Raw genomic sequence first — 6,973 nt, 5'->3', positions numbered from 1 at the left:
AGAAGCAGCACAGATTTCTGCACTGAGACTGATTCTCTGATGTTAAGAAAAGTTGACAGGCCAGACACTCCCTTACCTTGCCTTAAACTGAGCCGGGCTTATGGAATATCCAGCCATGTCTGACTAGGGAAAGTCTGCAGGCGAAGGCAGTGAGGAGTTCCTGAGCCTAGCCAGGCTTCTTTCCAGCGGGGTTGGGCTTCCTGCGGTTTCACGGAGTTCTGAGGCTGCTGTCTCAGAGAAACCGTCCTATGGATTTTTATTTCAGTCTTAATTTCATTTGGGATTTTTCTGCTTACTTTTCTGAGATTTCTGTCACCAGAAGTAGTGTATACAGACTTACACAAGTACATATGTTTTGTATGTGTGATGTGTACACATCTGTGTCTGCATGTCCATGTGCCTGTATCCATTTGTGTGTATCTGTATGTATGTGTGCATGTGTCTGTTTGTGTGGTGTTTGTGCCTCTGTGTATGTGTGTATCTTTGTGTCTAGGTGTGTGTATCCATGTGTCTATATGTGTACCTGTGTGGATGGTGTGTGCGGCTCTGCATGTGTGTGTGTGTGTGTGTGTGTGTGTGTGTGTGTGTGTTAGCATGTTGTAGAAGTTCTAGTGCTTTGCTATCTCTCTTTCATGATGTGAAACTGTGACCAAGGCCCAGTGTGTCACTGGAGCGACCCCTTTGTCTATTACCTACAGGTGACACTTGAACTTTCTCACCATAGCCACCCACCTTTCCCTTCCAATAAAGCTCTTCTTTGGGCACTCAAAGTCTTAGGTACACAGGAATGAGAGAAAGTCAACCTCAGGAAACATAATTACCTGTGGCACAAGGGTCTAGCTATGGAGGGGATGCTCACCTTGGGAAGCCAGAGCTGAAAGCAGAGCTGGTGAGACCCTTGATCTTTGTAGTAGTCCAGGGCTGAGAGCCTCAGTCCTGTGAATGGAAGGTGTCTCCCCCAAGAAGCAGTGCCCTTGTTCCTGGTCATGCTGACAGGCATCACTTTAATTTGTCACTTGCCTGTTGTTTCAGAGGGCCAAGATCATGTTCCATGTCCCGAGAAGCAGCAGCACAATATGGCTGAGAGGGTCTCAGAACACTTGGGTCAAGTTCTCTGGGAACATCAAAATGCTACAGAGTTGTTGCAAAGTCTAGACACCACCCTCAGAGGCCCTGCTGGAGCTCATGCCTGGAGACCTTGTCTACTTCTGTTACCATCACAAGGGCCAAAGTCATCCTTCATAGAGAAAGGCAATCCTCCTACAACATGTCCCATACAGGAACCTTTCATCTGGGACTTCCTGATCCTCAGGATGCCACTTCCTGTCCAGGGTCATGTCTCAGAGGAGCCCAGGAATGCCCAGGTAACATTCTACTGTGATGGTCTCAAATTTAAAACATCAAAAATCTGGTTTGCTCCTCTCCCAGGGTAATGGCAAACTCGCCCAGCATTTAAGTGATGGAACAAGGTCACTAAGTGACCCCTTCCAGAACAAAGGAAATCTGTCCACAGTAATACTGACCAATGGGACAGCAGAGTCTATTCACACAATTCTTATGCAATTGAGGAGGCCTGTATGGACTGTACCAAACAATCGTAATTCATTTCAGTGAAGTTTCTGTCCCCCATTCATTAAACATGACCAACTTCTATCTAGAAAGCAATTCAAAATCTCAAAATGAATTCTGAGTGGGACATCAGTTTTGTAGTAGCTATGATGTTTGTTAGAACAATCTTAGCAGCTCAATTCTGTACATTTAATACAATGTTAAATATACCCATGCCTGGCTTCAGCCAGTAAAAATGGCGCTGTGTTTTACATGTAGTATGTATAATGCATATATAAGTATGTATAATGCATATATATACATATATGCATAAGTGGACATCTGTAAGTGATATTTAAGTATGTGTATCTGAATAGCCATATCTAGGCTATTGCTTGCCCTTACTTTTCAAACCTACCTGAGAAATCACAGTTGTTACCCTTTCTTTTTTTTGAGAGAGAGAATGTATTTCAGGAATGAGTAAAGGATTTTTGAACAGAAGAGCCAATGTCATAATATACCTAAGTTTCGCAATGTCAAGGAAATGTCAATCTCATTGTGATAGAAAGTGATATGGTCAGCTCCCACCCAACGAGATTAGTGAGACCCAAAAGTCTATCAACTATAAGTTGCCATTGCAGTAAATGGTTAAGAATTAAAACATCCATTAAATTAAACATTGTGATACTGTGAGGTCAATAAAATCACCTATCCTGCTAGCTTCAAGTAAACCTTGGGAATTCCTAGTGTCATCCAAATGCAGGTCCAAGTCTATACTGTCTCATGAAGCTGTCTGAGTTCTCCCTGCCCTCCCCCACAAACAGAATAACTATCAATGCAGATGATCCCGAGTCTCGTTGGTGCCTTAGACTTCCAGAATAGCAAGCAACTCCAGAGATTCCTTGCCTGATTGGGAACTGCTTGTCATCCTATCTAGGAAAGACTGGTCCAATAAACGCTGCAGATCCAAGCTGACTTTCTAGTTCCCAGTTAAAACTACTTGTGGGTTCTGATCAATCTGCATACTCCCCCCTCCCATGGTTCTATCTCCTAGAACATAATGGCATTAACTCACATCGGACACTGGATAGAAAGTGAGAAGTAATTGAGCTGCAACCAAATTTGCATTACCCTATGTCTGTCACTGTAGCTAGTGACTCAACAATAGCCTGGAGGTTTGATATTGCTTGTTTTGGTTTATGTCTCTGTCCATATCTATCCCTAAACTCCCATCTAAACACAGAGGTGAATAAATATTCTTTGTAGGGTTTTTGCTTCAAATCATGTATATGTTTATATATATGTTAAGTGTGTTTGTACTCGCATGATCTGACAGTGGTCTAAACCCTTTAACACTGCAGAGGGACAAGAGGTTCCTGCCCTTTAAAATCTCCTGAAATCACAGGCTATTAAATAGATGGCTTCTCAGAAGCCAAGATACTGCAGAAAATCTTTCTGTGAAGGAAATATTTGAGCCGTGGCTGTCAGGGAAGGTACTCTTTGAAATAAGATTGCATTACACTATCACTGTAATAATTAGACATAAACATGACATCTCTGTGCCAGCATTGAGACTAACGTGGATGTCAACATAAATAGACACCAGGATATGACACAAGAGCTCGAAATATCATTGCGATTGGAGGCCTTCTGTTGGCAAAGTAAAGCCATTGAGCAAGGGAGCGTGTGTGAGAGCCTAGTAAGCTACAGCCTACAGGTAGCCAAAGCTGAAGTGTGGAGATCTATGTTTCCCCAGAGTGATACGCAAGACTTGAGGGGGCTTTCTGGGCTGGCCGCCCCAGCATTTGATAGCTGGGAACACCTGCTACACCAATACAGGTGCTGTCATGGATTTTCCTTCAGGATAGGGTATGAGAAGAAAACCAACAGATGCTACGGAGTGAAGAGGAGCCGGATGGCCTACCAGTCTTTTCAATGCAGAAACATTGACTTCCAGCCCAGCCATGCGGTTTTTCAAGCCAGCATGAGTGAAGTAATGAGAAAGAGCAGCAGCTGGCCTATGGGCTTGTGAATGTCTCTGAAAATAATTTGAAGTGAAGACAGTTTTTAAAAGGTTCCTACCCTTTGCTCTGAGCCACAAACTAGCCTTGACTGATGACATGGGGGATGGGAGACTGTATTCTTTGTTAGAGTCAAGGGAGTTCCATGTCTGTACGACGTCTGGGAATCAGCTGGGCTGCGATGGGGAGAGGAGGGAGAGTGAAGGATGCACCCCGCTTAGCTCTTTGATCTGGGGTGACCCTGGAAAGAGCCTGTGTCATAGTCAGGAGTCTGCTTGAGCCAACAGAAGGTTGTGGCTCCCACTTCGCAATTGCCAGTCAACTGGAAACGTAACGAAGCTCGGGCCTGTGAGATGGCTCAGCAGTGGAGATCCTTGAGCGTGGGCCTCAGAGCGCGTGTAAAGGAGGAAACAGACAACTACACAAAGTTGCCCTCTGACCTCCACAGGCAGCCTGTGGCAGGTGCACCCACATAAACACAGGCAACAATGCTCTCAAACGCCAGCAAAACCAGGGTGACTTGGCTTATGTCTCAGAAATACTCTTCACTAAAGAATGAATTCACTCTTACAATTTGACGCATCCGCTACAAATATTTAAACAACTTCCATTTCACACAATTTAAACCATCTCTTCAAAGGAGTGGTTAGCAGTGTCTCCCAATGAATGGCTTCCCAGGTTCCCCCCAAAAGGAAATAGGACACACATTTATCAAGTCTCCACCATGAGCCTGAAGCCAGCTGAGAGCTTTCTTTGGAGTGCTCCAGGGGAAACTCAGAACTGACCCATGATTTACAGACATTAACTCTTCACCCCAGCTGTGACAAAGAAGAAATCCAACTGCAGTGGCCAGGTTCTGACCCACAAGCCCTTCAAACTCCTCAACTCAGCAACCTTGAAGCAGCTCCTTGACGTCAATCACTGTACTTGGTAGCACAACACTAAGCTGCCTTGTAATTTCCTTTAAAATATTCCTAAATTAAACTACAACTCCTCAGCCGTGCCTCATCCATTCAGAGATGCTCGGCCCACAGTCCAGAAGCCCTACTGTCCATTCCCATTTCCATATGTTGAACTCATCATTTCGCTTCTCCTCATACACACATGCCTCCGTCTCCGTGGGACATTGTTATGGGATCTCCAGACGCAACCATGTGAGCGTCCCTAATGTCCACAGATGCTGCAGTGCTCACAATCCTTATGTATAGTATGGCAGTGCTTGCATATAACCCCCCATGTGCTTCAGATCATCACCAGGCTACTTAGCACACCAACAACCTGGATACGCCACAAGTATTAATAGTTACAGCTTACTGCTTACCATAAGAACAAGAAATAGAGACTGCATCTATTCAGTATTTGGGGATACCTTCCAAATACTTATGTTTTGTGAACACACGGTCATATGTATGCATTCATATGGAGACCAGAGAACAACTTTAGGTAACATCCTCTGGAAGGCTGTTCATTCCTTTGAGACAGGACCAATTAATCTAGACTAGTGAGTCCCTTGGGTCCCCCTGTCTCCACCCCACCAGCGCTGTGCCACCCTTCCTCCAGCAGCAAATGGGAAACTGGAGGTCTCCATCAAATCCCTCCCCTCAGAGCTCAGGGAATCCCACAGAAGAGGAAGCAGAAAGAGTGTAAGAACCACGACAGATGGAGGGCACCAGAGGGACAAGGTCCCTGAGTGAACTAAGCAAGGCACATATGAGCTCACATATGAGCTCACAGAGACAGAAGCAGCAGGCACAAGGTGCGTGATTGTACTCAGGTCCTCTATTACAGCTATTGGATTGGTGTTTTTATGAGACCCCTTACTGAGAATGAGTGCAGTGGGTCTCTGAGTGCCTGCCCTTGGGACTCTTCATCCTTCTGTTAGGTTGCCATGTCCAACTTCGACGCCTTAGTTTTACTTTATCTTATTGTACTTTATTGTGTCGTGTTCAGTTGCCATCTCTTAGAAACCTGTTTTTGTTTTTGTTTTGTTTTGTTTTTTTTGAGCTGGGAACCGAACCCAGGGCCTTGCGCTTGCTAGGCAAGCGCTCTACTACTGAGCCAAATCCCCAGCCCTGTTTTTTTTAATTTTTTTTAATGAGAGACAAAAACGGAGAGGGAATAAGGGGAGGAACTGGAAAAACTAGAGGGAGGAAGCTATAATCAGAATATATTGTATGTGAAAAGAATCTAATTTCAATCCATCCTTCCTTCCTTCTTTCCTTCCTTCTTTCCTTCCTTCCTTCCTTCCTTCCTTGATGCTGACCTTGAACTCCTAAGAGATTTGTCTGCCCCTGCCCCTGCCCCTACCTCTGCCCTGCCCCTGCCCCTGCCCCTGCCCCTGCCCCTGTCTCCCGAGTGCTAGAATTAAAGTACATCTATGCCCATCTATGCAGCAATAAAAGAAAACATAGAAAAACCAAGTGTGTGCCACCACACCTGTTCAGGCTCTGGTGTTTGAAGCTCTTTTTCCACCTGAGCTGTTACCAGACCCCAGGTATCTATAATCTGAGGTTGACTGGATCCTCACATTCAGGCCCACGGACACAGAGTACCACTGTACGGATGACAGATACAAATCTTCGGGGGTCACTGGGGCAAACTGCCATGATGAACGTTGAACACTAGATACTGGACTTGGCTGACAAAATTAAGGATGTATAAGATACATGCAGTGGTTGCAAGTATTTTAAAGTCCTTCAAGCATGTCTGAACAGAGCGTAAGAAGTAAACCAAAACAGCTTTTGCACTTAAAAGTGGAGCTCATGGGTTCGGTCCCCAGCTCCGAAAAAAAGAAAAAAAAAAAAAGAAAAAAGAAAAAGAAAAGTGGAGCTCAAAGTTGCTTCCACGGAAACCCCATGTCCACTGTTGGCCATGATGAATACCACACTGGGAAGGACCCTGCATTGCATTCTCAACCTCCAAATTAATTTCTGATCAGCTAAGATGTCAGAGATAGACTTCATTAAACTTAAGGAATTGCCCAGGCCAATTTGGATCTGCTTGTCAGGGGGTGTCTGGCTAACACACACATCCAACTAGTTTTGAAGCTCGCTTTCCTACGCTGTAAGAGCTCATCTCCACCCACCCACACTCATACAATGGCCAATGAACCTTCCAGAAAGAACCCAAGAACTGTGCATGACCAACTTGTTTAGTTTAGTTGCCACATATAGAGGGCTTATAATAGCCTTACTGTTGCTTGGGGGTCGAGACGCAACCAAACTTCCCAGAGAATGGTCAGCCATTATTCATGACTCTAACAGTACCTATGTCCATCTATGCTTATATGATATATATATGGATATATATATGGATATATATGGATGTGTATCATATATAAAGTTATATACTTATTTCTGTGCTTCATCCACTAAGTTTCTGCTGTATTTTGGATCATAAATGCC

This window comes from Rattus norvegicus, chromosome 19, assembly GCF_021556685.1.
Source record: "Rattus norvegicus strain SHRSP/BbbUtx chromosome 19, alternate assembly SHRSP_T2T, whole genome shotgun sequence".
Taxonomy (NCBI): domain Eukaryota; kingdom Metazoa; phylum Chordata; class Mammalia; order Rodentia; family Muridae; genus Rattus; species Rattus norvegicus.
Note: the sequence above shows the minus strand (reverse complement) of the source record.